Source organism: Chelonus insularis, unplaced genomic scaffold (assembly GCF_013357705.1).
Source record: "Chelonus insularis isolate UGA/USDA-ARS -01 unplaced genomic scaffold, ASM1335770v1 contig_346_pilon, whole genome shotgun sequence".
NCBI classification, from domain to species: Eukaryota; Metazoa; Arthropoda; class Insecta; order Hymenoptera; family Braconidae; genus Chelonus; species Chelonus insularis.
In genome coordinates, this window is record NW_023276510.1 from 350451 (window position 1) to 375271 (window position 24821).

Below are 24821 nucleotides of genomic sequence, written 5' to 3' on the forward strand. Positions count from 1 at the left end.
ATTGATTAAAACAATAAATTTATTACCTAGTGCTCTATACACAATTTGTTATCTCCCATTGGTATAATAATGCCACTATATGATTATTGGAATTATGATTGTTTTAATGAGATGCAGCTTACAAAAGTATGTGAAATTTTATAATAGAAATGCAAGTAATAACGTCAACCTGCGGGTTAGTAACCAATGAAATGTTGTGTGAAATGTATTTTCCAATAATCAGTAATGCCATTTGCTTTAATCGCTAGGATCGTTTATACATAGACGTGTATTTATATACTTATTCATGTCGAGATACAATTATGCAGAAACAATTGTGTCTGGATCAACACTCGTTTATATATATCAAATTTATTCAAACAAATACCATCAGCTTAATATCACACTCATGAGATTTTGAATCATTTAATGTTTTTTAATTGGAGTTGGCTGTTTGCCAACAACGATGAGTATTTTCATCACTTCATATTTCTTGGTATAAATGAATTTGAAAAAAATTCATATAAATACTGTATAATTGAACAGTTGAATTTTCATGAGTTGAAGATTTGAGTGAAAATAAAGAATTGGTTGCATGTTTGTGGACGATTCTGTTCACATTCACAATAGCTTGGATTTAAAACTTTTTTTAAATTATTCATGTTGAATTGATAAAATTGTTGAATCATTTTTAAACAGGCGTTTATTACCGACAAAAAGAAAAATTTTTTATTGATTATCAAATGTAAAGAGGTACATATCTCCACCAAGTCTAGGGAAATTTAATTTAACTCTACATAAGTAGAAACAAAAGTTTGGTTTCTTTTTAGCCCCACATCACCATGAATCTAAATGTTTAATTAATTCAAATAGTAAATGTTTTTAATGCTCAATACTTATATTCACACTTAGATTAAATCAAAGTTAAATAAATTGGTTCAATATTGGTCTAGAAATGGACCAATGTTCAGTTCTGCTAAGGTCATTCAAAAAATTCCTGATAGTTTTGATCAGACATTTGCTGAATAAAGAGCTAAAATATAAACTGGAACGTGGGTATTGTTGATCAGTAAAAATGAATAAATTAAAACAAATTGTAAAAATTGCCAAGGAGATGATAGAAATAATGATAAAAGTTTGTTGATTGTTTCTAAATTTCCGAGAAAAACTTGATAATTTTATTCTCACTCTTGAACAAAGCTCAATCAGCTCATTCAAGTAAAATCTATTTCTTCTTGTTCATCATTGTTAAACGACCGACCGAACTTTGACTCGAACATTCGTAACTGATAAAGAATTGGAAACAATAGGAATCAAAAAAGTTTAAAATTGAGTGAAGGAGTAAAAGGATGTATTTGAGAAGATTGGCGACTTATTCCGTAACGCAATGAATTCTTGAGAACACCATTGACGTAAGTAGTTAAAGTTCTTGATAAAAAGAACACTAGTACAAGCGCTAGCAGTCCTAGAGAATGTTCCTGGAAAAGTCAAAGGACTTGGGTGATTCAAGAGTGGGAAGAAAGAGTCAGGCAACTGGGGAAGAGAAATGTAAGAGACGACGAAGTCACTGTTGGAAACTCTTAAGAGTGGTGCTAATTAAGCGGCACCTTAGAGAATGGGTTTCGCCCTCAGAACAGTCTTAACAAGACTGCTAACGCGATTATCAAGGGGAGAGGATACTGCAGGACCGCAGTAGCAGCAGCTGAAAAAGGAACTAAAAGAGATGGGGCAGACTTAAAGTACTTAGAAAACAAGCCCTGCCTATTTATGCTTTGCATATACATCCCGCATGTACTTGCGACCAAGTTATGTACTCCCCTTTAAAACGAAGCACACAGAGAACCCGGGTTAAATGTTCCTGGTGCTCTTTGACAATCTTGCTGAACACGCTCGTTTTTCATCCAGGGGATACGGGTCATAAACCTGAGGATAGTCACAGAATCCCAGATCGGACTCTTGATCGCTAAAATGTGCTAAGTAAGTTCGAAAAATACCATCAAGATAATACTGTTTGATTTATTAATCAAGAATTACTGGTGAGAGATCAGCAATAAATGTTTATTTAAGTAAATTTATTTTTCAAGGTGAAAGCTGGGGAAACAAGGAAAATTGTATTTGCATTTTGAAAAATTCAATAGAGCTATGAAAATCAAATTCTGTTTTAGTAATAAAAAAAATTGCATTTGGTAAGAAATTATGTTAAATGAAAGAAGATTTACTGATGATGAAGTTTCTGTAGTTTAAAATATTATTTAGATATTTAAAATAGTCGTTAAATAATTTTAAAAAGTTATATAAAGTTACTTAGAACGTTTTTTTAAAGATTAATGAAGTTAAAGAAGGAAAAAATTAATGAGAAATATTCATCCTGATGTAAAAGAAAGTTGTTGTGTTTTATTTTTTTTTGTTGTAATTAATTTTAAAATATTCTTTTTAATTAAAGTTTTAATTTAACTTGAGAAATAAAATTATACTGATATTTTTTGAGACTTTTTTATCTTGATAACTTGAAGAAATCTTATAGTACGGATTCAGAATTTTATTTGAACTACAGTTTCATTATTGTAAATTTAATATGGTTGGTAGAAGTTGGTAAAGATTCACAGTAAATGAATGTTTCTTTATTAATCTCTAGTCTATAGTATTATCGGTACTTCAATTACGGGGTTTCTCTTCCTTCGTTATGGAAACCTTCAAAGTATAAAACTCTTTAAGAATCCAAATTTCCAAGTTAAAATCCTACTAACGTAACATTTATAAGACCACCAGAGAATAAAGTGTCAATAAATGCTTCCTTAATATAAGACAGATCGTTTTTGATGAAGAATTGTAATAAAACTTCACTGAAGCTTTAAAGAGTAAGATTACTATTAAAGTAAAATTAAAGAATCTTAGTGACTTTCAAGAGGTTCATCTTGGATGGATATAATTAGATAAGAATGACTCGAAAATTGTTTTTTTGTGCTTCCACAGGTTTTTACATTTATTGAATGAAAATAAAAATTTCCAATATTCCTATAACTTTTGTACATCCAATAAAAAAGCTTTCTGAAAATCTATAGCTATTGAACTATCTCCATGGAGTAGTTGGAGTAAAGTCAAAGCTATTTTTCATGTTCTATGTGAATAAAAAATACCATAAATTGTCAGTAACATGGTAAAAAAATTTCCTTATTTAAAAGATCATTGCTTGGCTTGATATTATTCATGTTAATCGAGGAAGCTTAATTGAAAGTCTAAAAAATTCTTCAATATGAAGTATTAGAAGAAAACATCCTCTGAAAGGTGTAATTAATTTACCAGACAATCGATTACTGTTTTTCTAAACTCTTGATAATTTCGTCTATCATTTTCATCAATCATTAGCTCGAAAAATATCCTAATTAACTTCTGCATTTTATGAATGAACTTCATTGATTCAAGTGGTTGAAAAATAAGTGGTTTTCTCATTAAAAATTTTTATTTGCTACTACTGAAATTTGTTTATTATTATTATCATTATTTTTATGTCTATTGAATTAAATTATATTTGATACTTCCAAAACTTGAAAAAAATTATTAGGTATGATAGAATTTTAAAAAAAAATATATATTTTTAATTTCAATATAATATTTATAAATTACTTGGTATCTGTAATTTTTTGTGCATATTAAATTTTCAATAGTACTGATAATTTAATCACAAAAAATAGTGAATAGAAATTATTAAAAAATTTCTCGTTACAGAGTTTAAATGTTTGAAATAAAAAATTTAATTTCTATGATAAACACTGTCGAAAAAAATTTGCAATATTTGCATTCAAGTCATGCAACAGTTAAACTCTGTTCTTGTCTAGATGATTCCAAGTTATTATTACGCCAATTTGAGTAAGATTAGGCTTAGAATGAGACTAACTTTTGATGTCATAGCGATAGATGTTATTAAATGATCGAGATAAGCCAAGACTAGCACAAAATTTGATTGTCCGAGTGCAAACGTGGAATAATTAAAACAATGCGTTCGGCTGCATGAATTATATCCGGTAAACTAGTGAAGGATGAAACGTGTTCTCTTGGGAAGTCAGTGTACAGCATAGAGGGGTTCTGATAAATAGAGGGGGGTAAAGTGAGAAGATTAGATAAAGGGAGAAGGGTAAGTACAGCGCGACCGGTTTGCCTTTTGTCCTCTGAGGCTTTGAGATAATCCTCTATACCACTGCATGTCGGGTGTCCGGTTCCGTTTTGGACGTCCTCTCATGTATCCATTCAAATTTGACTATAGCACCCACGATATTCCTCAGAGGATTTCGATCATCTGTCACAGTTTGTCCCTTTCTCGTGTTGCGTTCATTTGTATTACACTCGCTAACAATATTTTTAACTCCTTTATACAACAGAACACCGGTCGAAAAAAAATGATACTCGACAGGCAATAAAACAAAGTGACTGATCGATGGAGCGAAACATTTTATTGTGAAAGTGAACTCGCTCGTGAATTCGTCTTCGCGGTGATCGTTTACAAGCCTGAATGCATCCATTTGTCCTACAGATCCAACTGTTGTATGTTTTATCAGTCCGATAGAATCGCAGATGTAAACACGACTGAAGTAACCATTGAACAAATTATCGGGCCTTCACGCACTATCCTATTGAAAAAATGTTGTATCAATTGATAGTTTTTTTTTATTTGTCTCTTACGGATTACAGAATACAACACAAGTTCACGGTTTGTTTTTCTATTTAAATGCAGATAATTTTTTTTTTTACAAGAGAAAGCTCATTCTCTTTAAATGTATTCAATTTTTTTTTTTGTTTGTAAAATAAATAATTGAGGGAATATTTATACTGTGATGACATTGTGGAATTTTTTTTATTCGATTGAAATAGAGGAAACATTGGATTTCGATTTAATTATATTTTTCATCAAAAACATCCCTAGGGGAAATGGTCTTCTGATGATTTAATATTGAAAAAATTTTTCATATCGAAATTCAAATTTCTACATTTTTTTTTAGAAGATAAAATAGACGGAAATAAATTAATTGTATTCAGAAATAAACAATTTGCGTCAATAAATAGAGACAATTAAAAACTAAAACAAATAATAACATAAATATTTTAGTAAGCTAAATTTGAATAATTTAAAGTTTAACCCAAAATAATGATAATAATTATTTCAGTGATAAAACGATAATTTAATTTCCTACTTATAATAAAATTTTCAATAGCAAATAATCATTCTTTGGATATTTATGACAATATAATGAATAATGAACGTGTGCTAATTAGAGCTCATTATTTCTACATATATCTTCAATTTTTAGAAAACATTTATCATCTTTTGCAACTTTTCAATCAATAGTTATGTGAATATAATTTAATATCAATTAGTTATAATAAAAAAATGTATTAAAAGAACAATTGTAATTATTTATAATTTAAAATTGAGGTAGAAATTGAAAAAAAAAATGAATAAAAAATGTAAAACACTAAGGTTAACTTACATGTCTTATCATCAATAATTTATCATGCCTTTATATTCAAAAACCACCAATTCAAAGGTTCTCCCTTCAATTTCCATTCCTATCAAATATTAAATACCAAATATTTGAGGAAAAAAACCTTGATGTCCGACTATTTAATAAAAAATTCACCGAGCGTAAATATTTCTTCTTTATTTTAATAAAAACTCCAGAGGTAGTAATTATTATTCTCTCAAAATACCACACAAAATATTGTAGTAATTAATCGCATTAAATACTCGATAAAACGAAAATTATTCGCAATAACTCAAACAAAAATTGGGATTAAAATGGGTCGTTTTCACAGTTCCACATGACAGATAATTCAGTAAGTGTACGCACATTGAGGGATGAGAATAACTGTGCATGTGCTCTCCTTGCGTTCAGGCGATCCTCATATATGAATTATCTGCAAGGGGTGCGTGTTCATGTGGCTTTCCATTACTACACACTAACGTCACCCCTTTCATTCGCGCTATTCCTCTTATAGGATATATAGTAAACTCTGATTGTTACAGCTACGCTAGTGGGTAGCACACGTTGCTATACGTGACGCAGGATAATTTATTCGTCCGCGTCATAATTGCGATATCGCATGCTATGTCGATATATTGTGGTCTCAACTGTGCTGCACCGGAGCTCTAACCAAGTATCATTTGGCGAAAATCGAACGAATTAATATTTAATCAGCGATAGTACCTGTGTACCATGCATTGTGGCTGTACTCTATGAATGGTCCTATTGAGAAAGAATTTTGATAATGGATATCAATAGGTCCTTTGTTCGAATTACTCATCATTTTATTGTGTATATTTACATGACATCTTTTACCTATTCTGAACTCATTAATATCTGTTATTAATTTGAAACAATGCTAATGGGTTGCAAAAAAATGTTTTAGTTTTTCTATTACACATTATTTAATTTATAAAAATGATTTTTATTGTTAATAATTTTAAATATTCAATCTACTCTGAATTTTTTGTTTCAACTTGACCATTTTTATTTGAAAAATAATGAAACATGAAAATATCGTAAAAATCGAAATCACTTGTAAACATATACTGAAGGTTAAAAAAATAATGAAGGTTCATTTATTACCACTTAAATGCACTTGATTATAGATCTAACTACACTTTTGATGATTTATGAGAACATATAATGGACTTACAGGCGTAGAAAATTTATTTTTCTCTTAAAATTCGCTTTTGTCGTTTTCCAAACTAAACAACCAACCATTTTTGCATTGTGTCTTTTATTGACAAATTGTCACATTAAATCTGTTGAAACTTGATTAAAAAAATTTATAATTTTACGTTTATAATATCACCTTTAATTTATGTTTATTATTTCCACTTAAAAATTCCTATAAAATGTCTGATCAAATAATTATATAATAAGAATAATATTTGGAAAATACTCGATAATACTGAAAGAATAAAGTTTTAAATTGAATTTTTTTATCATTTGATTTTTGAATAAAGTAAATAAACCATTAGATGAAGAATTTGAAAGATGAATAGTTAAAGTAAAAATGAGTGGAGTGTAAATAATAACAATTGCTCAACCTTGTGTTATCATGAAAAGCATAATTATCACAATGCAAAGTATTTTTAATTAATTAACTAATTAATTAAGATAAAAATATTTGTCTTGAATGCTGCTCTTCTAGATACATTTTTGTATTCTTTAGCATTTTCACAAAACAACTAGAATTTCTTTTCTCAAATAATTTTTACAGAATTAATTAGTCTCAAGATAAATTTGTTTATGAAAAAAAATGTTGAAACCATAAATTACATTATAGATTCAAATCACCATCTTTCTAGTTATTTAATAAAATTATGAATAATATGAAAAATTGCAATCTAGATTTTGGGATGTTCCTTTATGTGAAAGTATTAAAGTGGAAAAGGTAAAATGGTTGAGGCAAAGATAGGAATAAAGATAACAGAGTAGAGCAGGTATAAAGAGGCTATCGATTAGATCACGCTATAGGGGATTGGATATCGACGGGTGTTCAGGCGGGCGGAAGTCATTCCTTATGATAACATCTTTATCTGTTGGAGAAAACGCGAGAGGAAAAGAGGATGAAGGAAATTCGCGTACTCTTGGATTAGGTACGCAGTATGCTCTGAAGATACTAAGATTACTATGGTATCTTTTGGCATTTTGCCTTCATAAATTTTCGATAAAAGCGTCCAGCGTATTTATGGTGATAGATTTTGGGCAAAAAAATATCGATCACTCTCACGCTGACATCAATGCAGGAAATCGGAGGTTGGATAAGAGCGAACGAATGCCAATGAGGGGAGAAGAAAAAAGTGAAAATGTGAAAAGGAAGAGTTTATTTTAAAAACGAGCGTCATTTGGAATTCCTTCAACACGAAATGTGGATATTGCCATGATCAAAAAACAGACAATATTTACTTAGAGAAGAAAAAGTATTTCAACTGGGATTTTTCGTTCAACTTACCTCGTTTAAAAATTTCATCTTACTTTAAGTGAACGTTATAGAGAGTTTTCAATAAATACATTTTAATTCATTTTACTGATTTAATAATGAAGTCCAAGTGAAAAATATTTTAGTTAATTTATTTTTAAATTTTTAACAAAAAACTCAATTGAATTGGGTCACGATTAATCGAAATAATTTCATTATAATATCGTTCATAAATAAATTATTTTCTCATTTCCTCTGTCATATTTTTTAATCAAGTCCAGAGTAAATAATGAAAACAATACTTGAATATAAATATGAAATTAGCAGTATTTGCCACAACAGGAATGTGTGAAAATTCAATGATAATAAATTCTCTAGAGACTGCATGAAAATAAACATGAGTTATTATTCATCATACAACTGTTTTTTACTTTAATCCTATATCTAGCTTATCAGTATCACGTTAAGACGACTAATGAGAATCGAGAGCTATCAGGATCCTCGTCTATTAATTAATCCGCAAATCAATCGATAGTGTTAATGCTTGAGTCATGATACTTGAAATGGAATCTCTAGCATTCACACGGATTGAGGGCTTAAGTATGGAATATCAAAGGGGTTAAAAGGTTTTTTTGTCATGACTTCAAGTCACAGGTGCGGTTCTTATTAACAAGAATTAAGTACATAAGCATTGTCTTGGTCGTGTGCTGTTAGCTGGCATCAGTGAAGATTTATAATGCTGCTGAAGGTTCCGGTATCATCTAAGGTCTCGAAGAACCGTTGGAGGTCATGAAGAGAACGTGGTATGTAAGAGAAACCTATAGAGGGAGTTAACTCTATCACGAAAGCTCTACATTTATCAATAAATTACTATGTCAGATCCACGAGAAAGTAATCTGTTAAATTACTTAAAGATTTGAATCAACTCTCAGCTTTATTGAGGAGAGTATATGGTGTTGGTGTGGCTGGTCATGCTGGCTAAGACTTGATTGATCCTTCAGAGCCGTTAATAAACCAAAGGTCCTATGGGTGTACAAGTAATGTTGCTATTATTTTATTTAGAGAATCTATTGTATTATCCAATGTGAGTCTGCGTTGATAAAATTCCCTGGTGCCTGGTAATTGATTCAACAATTGTTTATCGCAAATTTGGATCCACTGTATGATCAGTTGGCTATTGGTTTATGTTAAATAAAATAGATGAAAATGAGGAGGATAAAGAAAGCTATGTAAAAAAGGTAAATGAGTTTAAAATAGGATGAGGTTTATTGTTATAGAACGAGCTTCATTTGGAATTTTTTTGAAAAGAGATCTTAAAGCAACATCAACAGTCAACGTTGAGGAAGATAAAAAAAAGGATAAAGACTACGGAAATGCATAAATGCAGAGGAGGAGTCACAAGTCGTTGTGGAAGTTTGCAATGGAAGTATAGGAGTAGATGGAGAGCTGTAGGTTGAAAACGACTAAGGCGGTAAGAAGCGGACGGTACCGATGAATAATGTATTTTACGGTTGCAAGAGCGATACATTATGCCGAATCGCGTGGAGCTAGACAAAAGCTTGGACTGGCAATAATAACGACGACTACTTGAACGAGAATTGTAAGTGAAAGAGATGATTAAGTCAATAAGTCAAGTAAAACAAAAAAAAGTCATTCCTAAGTAACACTTTGGAATGAGTAACTTATGTATTATTAGTATAATAACTTCCTAATGAATCTCGCATAATTGAACTCTTGAAATTAGACAAAGTCATTACCTAGAATAATGAACTTTATAACTGATACAGAAATAAAACTCTATAGGAAGAAAAATCAATTATTGAAAGACATGATAATTAATTAAAAAAGTGAGCTGAATAATTTAGATAATAATTAAAATAAAAAAGGATTGATTAACAAGTTGGAGGGAAATTCTACACCACAAATGGACTTATGAATAGTCCACGGAGTTGGTGAATTCGGTCGTTCGTCTGTGGTTCGAGGTTTGCCCTGATCGATCCCACAAATGGTGAATCGCAGCCTATGAAATACAGGAATTTAGAAGTGAGATATTATTGAAATTGAGGGAGCAAGATGGAGAAATAGAGAAAGAGAGATAAAGTGTGGTGAAAAGCTTCATACTACTCCAAGTCGCAGAACTCAATACCAAAAGCGGTAGTGTTTATGCATATATAACCTCTGAGAGTTGCTGTACACATATCCTCTCTCATTGGCACTACGGAACTACGTTTGCATTCACCTACATGATTATAAGTCCATCAAAGCAAAGCTTAACTGTCGTCCTATATAGAAATTTCGCTTCTACATTCATGTCGACTAATGAGTTAGATGTCATGTAATAATTACACTTCAAAGAACCAAGGTACTTACAATAAATATTGTTTATAATTTAATAAATCAAACAAAAGACTGTTTTATTAGATAACTAAAGACAAAATAATCGATTTTTAATAACATTAAAACTCTTTCCATTTCGTTGGTAATAACAAAAGTTTCATAATTATCTTGAAGTCCTTTTTTGCTTTTGATTGATTCTGAATGTAAACATTAATTGAGTTTTGTAATTGTTCATAGAAATATTCTTCTTCTAATACAAAATGAAATTCAGGACTTTTTTTATTTTAATTTAATGATGTAAAGTTTGATGTAATTAGACTTTTTAAAAAATTTTAAACATAGAATGCTATCACTTGACTTTTGTTTATAAATAGAATTATAAGAATATCATTATCATGTAATGCCTTTATTATTTATTTTTTTCAGAGAGTAGTTTATATTTTACATAATCACATAATAAATATTCCCAAAAATTCCATTATTAATCTTATGTAAATCAACCATTTTAAAATTGCAAATTTTCAGTGAATCCATTAGCTTTTGAAGCACCCAATAACTTTATATCATTAATTCCTGAATGTTATTCTCATGTAAGTTCTCCAGAAAAATAAACATTCTTAAAGGGAGCGTAAGAAACAACAATATATAAAAAGTTTAACTCAATAATTATATTAAGAATTATTCAATTACAAGTTCACATGACAGGTTGTGTGACAAACTCTTGGTCTTTCTTCTTTCCAACTGTCAACTTCTATTCAAGTTTATCGGAGCTTTTTCCCTTCAGGTAGTGCATTAACATGTTATTTATTCATTAACATATCAAGACACAAAAGTCAAGGAATAAAATTTTCATCCTAAGATTAAGTTCCAAGGCGTTTTATTTAGCAACAAATATGAGAGAAAAAGTTGATAAAAGTCGAACAGTGAAAAGCTATCTTTACAGTAAAATTAAAAAAAATGTCTAACACAAACTCTGACAGTGATTCTTGGAACAAGATAAATGAATAAATCTAAAGTAATTACCTTATTTGTATAACTCACGAAAAGTAGTTAAAGATGAAAGTCTGAATCTCTTGAAGACTGTCGATTTAAGTAATTAAGATGTGAAGTATTAGAAAAAAGAAAGAAAGAACATTGAAGGAGAGAGAGAGAGAGAGTTATCTCGTGTTCTCGTAAACGAGAAAAGTTTGGCGTATTAAATTACGGATAGAGAAACAAGTTAATCCATCTGGGAATTGATATCTTTGAATGGGTGAGAACGAATTCTCCAAGGAATTAATGCGATACAGAATGCAAGAAGCCATGAAGAAGAGGGACAGGAGGATAACGAAAGGGAAAAGGATTTGAGAGGAAATGAAAATCAGAGGCGAGACATGGAATGGGTAAATGTAATTAATTTTCCTTACGCGTGCTGGAATATCTAGTGGTAAAAGGAAGATAAAGACACCGTAAGAAAGAGAAAGAAAGATAGTGAATGGTAAGTCTATGTATTACATGCACATCCGCGCATCGCGGATTCACTAGTGCGTCTTATTCTAGTCTTAGGGAGCTTATCCTCTTGCTAAATCCACGTCTCAGGAACCAGACTTGAAGAGAACACGCTTGGTTTCGTCAAACGTGACCTTTGCTCAACCACATCCACCAAACTCAGTTTGGAGATGTGTTTAAGATGGCTGTGAGAACATGAGGTGAAAGGGCGATCAAGAGATACGACGGACACTCACGATAATGGTCCGGAAACGAGGTCATCGAGGTAACCAGAGTCAACTAACCCAATTAACCCTCAACTCTACATTCCCATGCTTCTTAAGATTGTATTCATCAAATCAAATACTAATGCGTCCAGGAAATTTCAACTGCTCATCTGCTGGAATTGGAAACTGACTAATGGTTCATTCTGAAAATTACTTGTACTTTTAGTCATCTGTTTGTAAAAGATAGATAGATGCATATTTCAAATTAGTGGTAAGCATGATGAGAAAGCTAATGTTGGAAAAGAATACCTAGATGACTTTGACATCAATCATTATTTTCTAAATGTTGAATAAGACCAAGATGTGTCATCAAGGGAACTTTTGAAAGCTGAATGTTAAAGTTAATAATTAATCAACACTAGAAAATATTAAATAAATATTTTGGTATCTTGGTGAAAAATATTTTATATTTTTTTATATAACTTGATGAAGAACAATTTGATAGTATGAAAAAAATCATTTAACATGAGAGCAAATTTTGCTGGGAAAATAAAAAATGTCATTTTACTGTCAATGTTGCTTTTCAAGTATTGATAAATATTGAGTTAATAATTAAGATCTATTTACAGTTGTCAATCAACTGTATTTTTATCTAAAAAACACTTTTATTAAACAACATGTACTAATAAATTTTCCAAACCTCATCCATACACTCAAAAAACAAATCTCCTAGGCTAGAGAATCTCTCAAATAATTGATTTATTTCAGCGATAAATTCCATGTCCCAGTATCTAAATAAAAGACCTATCAATTGTTAATAAATATTATTAACTACCATAGCATTATTTACCGATGTCGATCTTAAAACCTCTTCAACAAAAAAAAAGTAATAATTTGCTTTGGAAAAAAAAGTATCACGTGATGCTAATTTACTTCTTTACATCATAATTCATGAAATTAGTTAAATTTAATTCTGAAATAATTTAATTATAATTTAAGTATGACCAAGTAATTAGAGTTTATAATTTACTTTTACAGGTAAAAATTTTTAATAACACGAGAAAAATTATTAAATATTAACGTTATTAAATGAAAATTTACGTATTCATGTTCTCTTATTTTTTTTCGACATCAAAACTACCAGGTAGATACTGATTAAGAGTTTTAATTAAATAAATTATTAGATAAGAACACACTTTCTTTCAGGAAAAAGAAAAAAATTTCAGACCAATTTAATCTTTTTAAATCCAAGTTAATAATGTGAAGACTCTCAAAGCATAATTAAAAAATAAAAATTATCTTCAATTTATTTTTTACTAAAGACTTGAAGGCAAATCAACTTTTATAATAATATATTAACTTAGAAGGGAGTACTTAAAAGATGATTAAAACATGTTTAATAGATAATTAAAGTATTGATTCCATTGTTAATGAGATAGTATAAATATAAATGAGTGTTGACATTGGTAGATGAAAATACGTGATCGTGCAAATGAAAATTCCATTACCCATGAAATGAAGAATCCTTTATAGAGAAATAAAGTGACATAGAGCGATCGGGCTATACATATATATACAGTATTTGCCCATTCGTCTAAGAGAGGCCTTGTGAGTCATGTCACCTGCCAATTTCATGTCCTATCCTTCGAAGGCACAGAGAGCGCAGAAGTGCCTCAAGGATCGCAATACGAAGAGAGAATTCTCTGGTGGTATACAAAGACTCTAGACTCCAGACTCCACTAGACAGTGGAACAGGAAGAAAAGAAAGCGCCAAGACTTGTCGCCGTTACGATACGTGACGTTTTGCACGTGATTCTTGGCAGTTGAATCTTATAAGGAATGGGGACGGATGTCGTGTGGCTTTCAAGAGTTCTGTTTGAGCTCTTGGGGACATAAGAAACAGAGCAACGATTTGTTTGATTTAGAATGTATATAAAACATTTTAGACTAATTTTGTTTACTCATTTTCACCACTTATAATTTTGTTCAGATCATTTTTGCGGTTTTCCATTTTTTTGTGATAGCTTTGATAAAATTTCTTGGATTTGTGTTATTTATCAATATTCAACAGATGAGTTGAAAAAAATGCTGGATAAAGGATTGAATATCAATGATGTCAACATGGAAAAAATATTGAAAAAATTGTATGCAGTATTTTTTTTATCATAATTGAATTTATTTAATATTGAAAAAATATTAGAAAAATTGAAATTTATTTCCTCTCTTGTATATTCTAGTTTTTATCTGATACTAAATGAATAATCAAGATATTGATCTCTTTAAAAATATAATTCATCAGATTATTTTATGATTTTGATTTTAAAAAAATTGATTTGATTGCCATTAAAAGAAATAAGAAACTTTAAAAGTAGCTGGTGGTGTAAATAAATTTTTTTTTTTAACAAAAAATTGCTTGTTAATTTTCTGAATCATGAAACTTTGCAATAAAAACCTCTTCCATGAAAAAATTTCTTTTTCAATTGCGCAAGTATAGAATACCAATATCGTACTTGGGAAGAGAAAAAAATTCCAAAGTGAAGAATCAAGTTAAAAAAATTAAATTTACAAGTGAATAGAAACCACTATTACTACAAGTTTTAAGTTAAAAAATTCTGCAATATTCCTCTCATCGATATTCCATTGCTGCTAAAAAATACTCTAAAAGCATGACATGTTAATTTAACTTGAAGATTGCTAGGGCAAAAAACGTAAGAAAAACTAAAGAACACGACAGAAGCTTCAGGCGAATCGAGAAAAGGAAAATAAGATAGAAAAAATAGGAATATATAGATGAGGATCGGAAAGTTTAGAATGCATTAACGTATTCTGAACGAGCCAATAAGATGTTTCTTTACGGTTTTTTTTCCTCTTAGATCTTGTATTGAGAACAAGTATCAACATTTCTTTCTCTCGGTACTAACTAGGTAAAGAAATAGCTTTGAATATTTCTGAAAGAAAAAAAAGAAATAGATTTGGATAAAAATGCTAAAGGCAACTTTTATGACAAATAAATTCTTTGTTGGTATTCAACCTCTGATAAACTGACAAGTCTGGATACAAATCGGGAATGCGACATTTGCAGAAGGGAATGTTTACTCGAGATACGTCCGAGCATGACTTTGATATGGGTTTACGACTTCTAGATTGACTCTCCCACGTCGCTTCAAAAGGACATTCTTTGTGAAGGACTTTTTTAGTATGTTTGTTTTATAAAACTTGCGCTATACTAAACTTTAAGAGTTGACAAGTCATTGCTAGTACAGTGATCGCCAAGTTTTTCAATCTCAATTTCCAATGTTAACTTTCCTACCAGATTGAATATGATGCTAGCAGCAATACTACCAACAACATACGTCTGTAAAATTTTTATTACTGGTACTGTCGTATTTCAAAGTATGATGTGAGTAATGCCCCATAAATGTTGTTTAGAGTTTTAGATACATTACTTTTAACTCAATGAAATAAGTGGAAATGTTACGATTTTATGGTTCAAGTTAAGAATGATGCAAGGTTGATTTGATTTTCAGGCATTCCCTCTAAAAACAATTTCACTCCATAAGTAGCTATGATTTATTGTTTTACATTTTTAATTTTTTTTTAACTTAAAAAATAAAAAACTAATTAATTTTTTTATAATACCTGAAAGTTGATATCAATGATCAATATGATGTAATACTTGAAAGTGATAAGAAATGAAGGTAACTAGGAAAATACAAGATATCAAGTGCAAAATGGGAAAAATATCGAATATTCATTTCACTACAGGAGATTGCTATAATACGAAGAGAACACAAAAATAAAACTAGTTGAAAATATTGGATTAGTGAGGAAGTAATAAACGCATTTGAGTAGAAAATTATTAGGGAAGCTTGTAATATTAATTCAGGTTCTAATTGAAATTTGATTGAAAATAGGAAATCACTGTCAGAATCGGATTATTTTTCTCACAGTTTTCTATCTACATATTTATATAAAAAAATAAATTCATAAATATTTTCGTTGATTTATTTCCTAAAAAATTTGAGTAGTTGAAATTCAAAGTTTATCAGCATGTAGAAAAATTTTATCAACCAAAACATCAAGAGGATATAATATTTTTAAAATTAATAACGAATTTAGTTGATAAGTAACATGGCAAAAATGAGTAGTGGGATTAATTTTCAAAATGAAAGTACTTGCTGATGCATGCACATATAATGAAGTTTATTGAATACTTTAAAAGCATGTAAGTTAACGATGAAATGTATAAAAGTGTTGCAGGAAATCTATTAAACTCCTAGAGAAACATCGAGTGAGAACAGGAAATGGCTCGTCAAGAAACTGATCACTTTTTTCTCTTTCTCTTCTCTTTTATCCAGCCACAACTTTTTAATCTGGTTCAAAACTTACTGAGAGCTTTCGTTTTTCCTCTTACGCTCAACATAACGATTGCTATCTAACATTTTCTGCACTAAGCACTCTGTCGATTCGCATGGAATACGGTAGCTAGACGCGGATGAACAGAAAAACGAGAATGAAAGAAACCGAATGAAAAAAAGAAATGTTCTAAAGCGTGGAGTAGTTTTCAAGTCGTGGTGAACGCAAGTGAACCTCCGAGAATTGCTGGAAGCTTTTCGACCTTCCGGAAATTTTAATTGAACGTCAGTACAGAAAAAAAATATCCCAAACTATTTGATTTGTTCAGTACAAAGTCTAGCAGGATTCAATTTACTACTTGTCCGCCTTTTTTTCTTTCCTTTTTTATCATTCTTATATTGAGTACAATCGGATTTTAGTCTCAAGGAATGTTAAAAGGAAAGAAGCAGTCAACAAACAAATACTAGGTTGCTTCAACATTCAGAGATATCATTTTCTATGCAGACAACAGATAAGCATTCAAATGTTTGCGAGAATTCATTTTCTATTCAAAATTACTTTGATAATTAGTATCATCTGTTAATTAATACTAAATTACTTTTAATGAATTTTTTTCTAGCAAGTTTATTCTGCAAGGAATTCATTGATGGGATAAAAAAAAATAATTATAAATTGAAAATATCAATCTTCTACCACATGAATAATTTCGTATCAGAAATAACATTATATAGGTATAAATGAATTTTATCCATTCATCAGTTTCATACATTTTTTAGCTGCTAATATGAAACTTCAACTATAGATAATTAATTAAAATTTTTTAAAAGTCATGTTTATACAATGCAATAAAAAATTAACAACATCCGTTGAGAATTAATACTATAGAGAGTTAAAATATAATTTTTTTAGTTACTTAAATCTTACTTTGTAATTTGAGATTATGCCTTAGAGATGTTTAGGTAGAGATTAAATGGCTTTTAAAACCTCTTGAAGTTTCCAATCCCTCAAGGATTTTCCAAAAATATCTGCAAAAAAAATTTCATCAGCAAAATACATTTCAAATGAAGTTAATTAAGTTAAGATCAACTAAAAACTAAATTTATCCGTTTATTTGTTTAATTATTTATTGAAGTATGTTTTGACAAGTTATTTATGTAATTGTTTCATCATTATGACAATGACCTGTTTGATTTCATGTATTCTTTACTTCTACTAAAATGAAGACCAAGAGTACTTTTACGTGATCCTTTAATAGCGTAAGCTACTTTCAATGAGAATTAACAACGACTGAAAATAAATTCATTACATCATTGTAATTTCCAACAATTAAGTCTAATCTAAAATACTTAAATTTGAGGTATTTAATTACCATCCAAATCTTTTTAAAGTAATTTTGGTTTATAAGATAATTTAAAGTATGTGGAAAATACAATACAAGTTATGAATAAACATAACTTAATCCTGATGAAATTAAAAAATTATAAAAGGCATCAATTTTTGTTTTGAAAACAAAAGATTGAGTATTAGAAGTGAATGAAATATAAGTAGATAATTGTCCACTCGAAGTCAAAGGATATAATCCTGCAATTCATCTTGCTGTCAAGCTTTGAGATAAAGTGACCCACTTTTTTCAAATATTTTTTGCTCGGTCTTTTTTTAATTTTTTCCATACATTCAGAGCAAAAACTCTCTTATCACGCTGGGAATTCGAGGGCTGTGAGGATCGTTGAAACAGCAAAAACTTCTACCAAACCTCGTCTCATTTTAGCTTTCACTTCCATCGTCTATGTCATTGATGGTTTTTTGCTAACTACTGCACTGGCTATCGTCTTTTATCTCCATTTACTAATATGAGTTTGCGACGAATTTTACTTCTAAAAAGTACACAAGGAGACTCAAGCTGATATTGAAAAAAAAGTGTTGGATTATTGGGCGAGAACAAGAACTGTGTAGGGAAGATATGAAGCTCAGTTTTTACAATTCCGTGTGCACTTGCGATTTTCATATGAGAATATAATGAAATTTTATGCAAAAGGCTTCGGTACGAAGTGGGTGAGAAAAAAATAACAAAAGGAATGTGGAAACGAGCGAATTGTTTTATAAAGATGTAATGAAAAAAAATTTTTTTTCATATAAACAGATGTAAATTCAACAAAATTAATGTACGAACGATGAGGTAAAAATAGTGTATATATATATATATATATATATATATATATATATATATATTTCAGAGAAAATAAAATAAATAGAATGCAAATTCTAGTGTGTAAATAAAATTGGAAAAGAGTGTTGTGAAATAACCGAAAAAAATTTTTCCCACAAAAATAAAGTATTACAAATGGTAGCTGATTGGATTGTCATTTAAAGGGTGCTCGTTGGATCGTCAAAATTGATCGTTAGCGAAGCACACAGTTTGAAATGGTCTATAAAAATTTTTTTGTCTTTTTTTCCACCCTTATTCCTCGTGACTGGAGTTTTAGCCTCCCACCAGTTTGCTCTTTCGCAACAATATTCTCATTCGCAAGTTAAACGATTCTAGGTGGAAGATAGGGGGATTTGATTGCACATCGGTTGAAAGTCGGTAATGAACCTCGATCGTTGGGACGATCGTGCAGGCGTTGGCAATTTGTGAAAAAGTTAAGAAAATCAACGATAAATGCTTTAGCAGGGTGAAACCATGTACATCTGTAGTCTATGAAAAATGTACGTAATATCGAAAAAATAGAGTGTAACTAGAATATATATATATATATCGATCAAAGTACGAAGTACGAGTAGAACCATTCATGCATTTATATGAGTGTATATATAGTCACCTATTTTTGGAGCAAACGAAATGCTGAATCGGTAATGGCTTATCTCGACGTTGAGAAGGGAACCGAGCAGTTGGGGGAATCGTGAAACGACCAGAGAAAAGGGTTGTTCGTGTCGCAAGCGAATGAAATCAACGAGAGGAATATTATTCGATAGAGGAAGTTCGTTAAAAGCAGAACCGTCAACGAATCGATGTCGATCTATGTCATCCGTTTTGCATGAAACTTGAGACTTGATTTCACTATTTTAATGAAATCATATCATATCACAGGATTTTTTCTGTTCTTTTTTGTTTTTTTTGTGAGGAAAAGACATGAATATTAATTCAGCTATTCTTTTAATATGGCAGCGGTTGGAATTGAAGGATCGGTAGAACAAGAAAAAAATTATTGATTTTTCAACAGATGTGCTAGGAATAAAATAATGCGATTTTTATCACCTCAAAAAAAACACCTTTAGAACAAAATTTACAAGCATGAAGATAGTTTATACTGATTTTTTTTTTGGAGATAATTTTTCTTAATTTAGATACGTTATTGAGTTTCACATAAAATGGAGAATTTATTGTTCCCATAATTTAAAAAAAGGAAAAATATCTCATCGATGAAAATTTCTAGGTTCAAAAATTATTTCTCAGTGAAAAACAAATACCAATGCTGATATTTGATTATAATTTACTCCCGCGAGTTTGGCTATGATTTACGAAGCAAAAAATATCCTATAGCAGAGATAATTAATCAAATATTCTTTGGAAAAAATATGATCTCATTTCAATGCATTATTCAAATAACGCAAGCTCTAGTAACTTTATAGATTTTAATTAAAGCAATGTTTACATAATAAACATATCTACTATAGAAATATTAGTTTTAGAATAAATGTTAATAATATAATAAGCAAAATAACAGAAGAATAATTTACATCGAGGATAATGCTTACCCTTCCAATATTCATTATTAGGCTTATAAATTAATTTTCATTGAAATTTTTATTAACGAAATTTAATATATTTATCGTTTTTTTGAGGGAATCCTTATTATTATCTTTTTACATGGTTCATTGATGAAAAAAATTACAACAAAAGTTTATGTGAAAAATATTTTAATAAATAAAATTCCATCACCAACTTTGAATATTAATCATTATTTTCGGGGTAAACAAAGTTTTAATAAGTGTATTTCTCATTATTATTAAAAGAAAAAAACACCTTACTAAATACTGAAATTAAAGTTCAACTTTAATTATGAAGTATGATGAAAAAAGGCGGAAAAATAGATGTCAACGAGATAGGGATAAAAAAACGCGACATTTACATGGTAATATATCATGGAAAACATGTAAAAGACAGAAAAATTGTTAGGGCAATAAACAGGGGGAGAAAGTAATGAGAGTATGTAGGAGGACTTTTGTACGATGCATGTGTAGTACACATGTCAGTGGTGCTAAGAGTAACTGTGTGTATGGCTGACAGAAAATTGAGCTCGACCACTAGGTAAGTTAATCTAGTCTTGTGGGTGCATTTACTTGGTTAACGAGAATACATTATCATTTTTCAAAATAAAACAAAAACCAAATTTGTGACTATCTAAAATCTCTTGAAGAATTTCGTTTTCATTAAATATTCTCATTTTACACTTCTACCAAAACAATTTATGCTAATGAAAAATTTCTTACATTTTTTTAATAAATTTATTGAGAATTTATGGCTAATTTTTCTTCTTTGCTTTGAATTCATTAATCAACATTTTTTTCAACAAATAGCCAGTGATTTTCAGCGTTGGGTAGCGGCAGTATTTTATAAATATTTATGTACTCATGAGGTAAAATAGTATAAATTCCTATCCAGAAGATTAAAAAAAAATACAACGATTATTTTTGAATGAGAAAATACTTGTTTAAAAATATTTAAGCGATGCATAATGATGCAAGACGAAAAATTGAAACTTAGAAGTATGTTTTAATATACTCTGGCATACTTGCAAAAAGTCTGTATATTTAATTATAAAATTGCTACAGTTCTAAAAATTTTTATAAATTCAAGTAAGAAATAAAATATAGTTATTAGAGTTTAATGACATAATTACTTAATAATAAATCCTTTATTATGACTTTTAGAATTATATTGAAAAAATTTAATCACGGATGTGACCTTATATAATACTGAAATATTTTTACAATAAAATTTTTTTGAAATAAAAATAAAATAACTATTCAATAATATTAAATAAATATCCGAATATATGAAAATGTAAATAAATATCTGTGGAAGATACATTTCCATTTCCAGTGTGAATAAATGCTAACAAAGAGTCTTTGGCGTGTGCATAAAGTGGTGCAATGACGTGTAGTGTCCAAATAGCAAAGTAAAGTGGAAAGTATAAAAAGAATAAATTTTGAAAGCTCTTCTTTTTATACATTTTTTTCCACTTTTACTCTTGCTCTGGCTCTCGCGTCGTTCAAGGATCCAATTAGCGCCTTTCCCTAGCATTTGATTTCTCCCGTTTCGACGAGCTCGAATAATGAATCGCTCCAGAGTCGTGCCTTTTAATTTGAACCTCAAATGCTGAGAGAAAATTTTATGAAGTACCAAAGAAACGATTTCTCACAATCTCGTTTGACAAATTTGCTAGGCAACGAATTGGAAAGTTTAACTTACGCGGAAATTAATCGGATATTTTAGTGTCATTTTATTTTATTAATGACGCCTTTAATTTATATTTCAAATATTTATTCTTTTTATTTATTTAAAAGCAACTGTGAAGTTAAAGCTGGGAAAGAATTAAAGCTTATTCAAAACTATTTGATCGATCAAGGAATGCAAAGACAAATATTCAAATATAATATTTTATAGAGTTTTGAGTTGCAAAAAAATGTTTAATGTATTGGCAAATGTATATTAAAACATTTATTTTAATCAATACTCTTTGGAATAATAAATTGATTATAAATAATGCTATCAATTTTAAAAGCAATTTTTTTCCAATAACATGAACCAATGAGATGATCAATAATTCCTCTCAATGGTAATATAGAAAATGTATTCCTTTAACATTTTCAAAATTGCCTGCGCTTGACAAATCGATTGGAATCATTTTATGACAATTCATTATTAAGTAAAAACAAAAATCAGTCAATAAAATAATATTTGTTATTATTTAGAGTAATCTCGTGATTTAAATTCAAGTAATCAGAATGACATAGACTGTTGCATCTTGTCATTCAATGTCTTTCAAGATGTTTCTATAAATGGAATTTCGTATAGAACACACATCTGGAGTATAAACCTATCGAAAAGTAAGATTTCATATTGATTTACTTATTCTATTCTTATTTCTCCTTACACTCTATATTCATAGATATGTACATGTGTTATGTATTCTGAACATCGATGACAGATGATATTCGCACAGTTATTCAAAAGCCCTGACGCTTTTACTATAGCAATTACCCAAGACCACATTTATATCATTTGCAGCTGGTACAGCACCAGATTTACCGGATAGGAAAAGGAAGATTTTACCTCAAACGATCTTGAAATTTATTTTCACTCATCATTTGATGAGTTTCAACAGACATATGAAATTACTTTTGTAGTAAAAGTTTCAACTACATTAATTTCAAGCTTAAATAAGTTTGAGAAAATATAGAGTTGAATAAATTATCCTCTTGGTATGAAACAAACTGTCAGTTAACTGACCCTAGAAGGTGAGACCTGGAATTTCTCACATGTCTATAAACTTTCAACAACGATATCTTGAACATGGTTCGACTGATATTGTTCAGTCAAGTACTCAATCAGCTTACTTTGTCGTACTTTTGAATTAGATAAATTCTAAGAGCAATCACTTGAACTGGTGCTAAGTTATTTGAGGAAATATGGTAATTTTTCATGTTGAAAAGTGTACATTTCTTCCAGGTAGACAGCTGATGTAATTGAAACTGAAATCTAAATCTGCTTTGGAAGATGCTGACTTAAAGAGATGGATAAAATTTATTTTTACATTTTAATTCAATCATTTTTTTTTATTCTAACTAGGATAATACCAATACTTTGTGGCAGAGGATCTTATAAATTGTTGAGTAAAAAATTGTTTCAATTCAATTTTGAATAGAAACGATTGGAATAAAGTAGCTGAAGTTGTGATCGACCCTTGAAGCTCACAAAATTATAAAAAATCTTGTATTAATAGTCAGTGGCTTTGAACCAAGATTAAATTGTGGGGAAAAATTTGAAATACAATTACATTAATGTGTGCAGTGATAACCATAGCATTAATTGAAATGGAATTGAAGTACATACTGTTTTGTACAGTGATTTTCACTAATTTATTTTTAGAGAGATTGAAGACCAATAAGTTATCACATAAATATCAAAAAATGATGTAAAACTAGTTTTATAATGCACTTTACTCTCTATTTGAATAGTAAGAAATAAGAAAAGTATCCATAGTTTTGATCTTTTACAACTTTTAAAGAAATTCATGCAGTTGAACGAGCAAGAATGCGATAATCCAAAATTCCAATTTTATTCCAACACGTAGTAAGAATGAAAATCGAGAAACATCAGAAAAAGCGTGAAATAAAAAGGCAAAAGGAGTACTCCTTTTCTTGACAAAAGATACGACTCTTTCCTATTCGTCTGTATTTTTTTTCTAGAACCCTCGTTATTACCCTTGAGCTATTTCAAATCCTACAGGGTCGGCTTTCATGAGCAACGACACGCAACGGTGACTGCAGTACTGTCATCGTTCCCCAAGAGACAGTCATGTTGCTCGTTTGCATGCACGTTGGACACGTGCGAGCGACTAGACCTTTACCATCGGATTTTTCAAATGAATTTTGTCTGAACTGAACGTTGAAGCTTTCTCTCACTCTTTGGAGCTTGTCTCGGCATTCTCCGCGGCTTTTGCGACTCGCATATTCCACTGGGACCACGTTGAGATCACTTGCTTGAGGAAAAACCAGACTACGCTCGTGAAAAAGTAATTTCGTTTTCTGTAGAGGAAAAAACAGCCGGGCGAAAAAAATGTACACATAGGTAAATATGAAATGACATTGAGAAATTAAAGTCACAAGTGACAATAGTGAATCACGAGTTTTTTAATTAAATTTCTCATACTTATTACATTTATTATATTTTTTATATCCTTTCACTTTTGTGATATAACATATTGTCATTTCCGCATTCAGGGGCACCAACCCTTTCCACTTAACACACATAAAGGGGACTTCAATTAGATATTTACAAACCAAATTGCCAAGAAGATTAAAATCTTTCATATCAATAATTTTAATCATGTTTTTTAATTTTTATTAGCACATATTTTAGGGGCTTATTAATAAAAATGCTAATTTCTGGTTATCTTTAGTAAGCAAAAAAGTTTTTTGCATTAAATGAATTTGAGTTTTAAAATGAAAAAAGTTTTTTATCAATACAGATATGATTTTAATATTTAATATAATTGAAAATAAATAGTTAAAATTAATTAACTTCTTATTTAATAAAAAGATATAAAATTAAATATTTATCAGTTTTAAAAATATCGTGAATTTCAAAATAATAATTTCATTATATATTGCAAAAATTTCCATAAAAATAATTTATTTTTTCATCTATAAATAAATCATGATTGCTTTTTCTATAAATTCTACGCCAGTACCATCATCTAAATTCATAAAAAAGTTTTATTTTTC

General features: G+C 29.7%; 1 protein-coding gene across 6 annotated transcripts in view; it reads right to left on the reverse strand.

Annotated features, from left to right (window-relative positions):
• The window catches only part of PH4alphaEFB (prolyl 4-hydroxylase subunit alpha-1), a 122844-nt gene that overhangs the window by 24730 nt on the left and 73293 nt on the right, over window positions 1–24821 (reverse strand). For 3 of the 6 annotated variants that reach the window (XM_035082418.1, XM_035082416.1, XM_035082417.1), the window contains one exon: window positions 17235–17335. The exons of the other annotated variants lie outside the window; for them this stretch is intronic. The gene's annotated coding sequence lies outside the window, so the exon portion shown is untranslated. The remainder of the gene's footprint in view (window positions 1–17234; window positions 17336–24821) is intronic. 6 annotated transcript variants of the gene reach the window in all.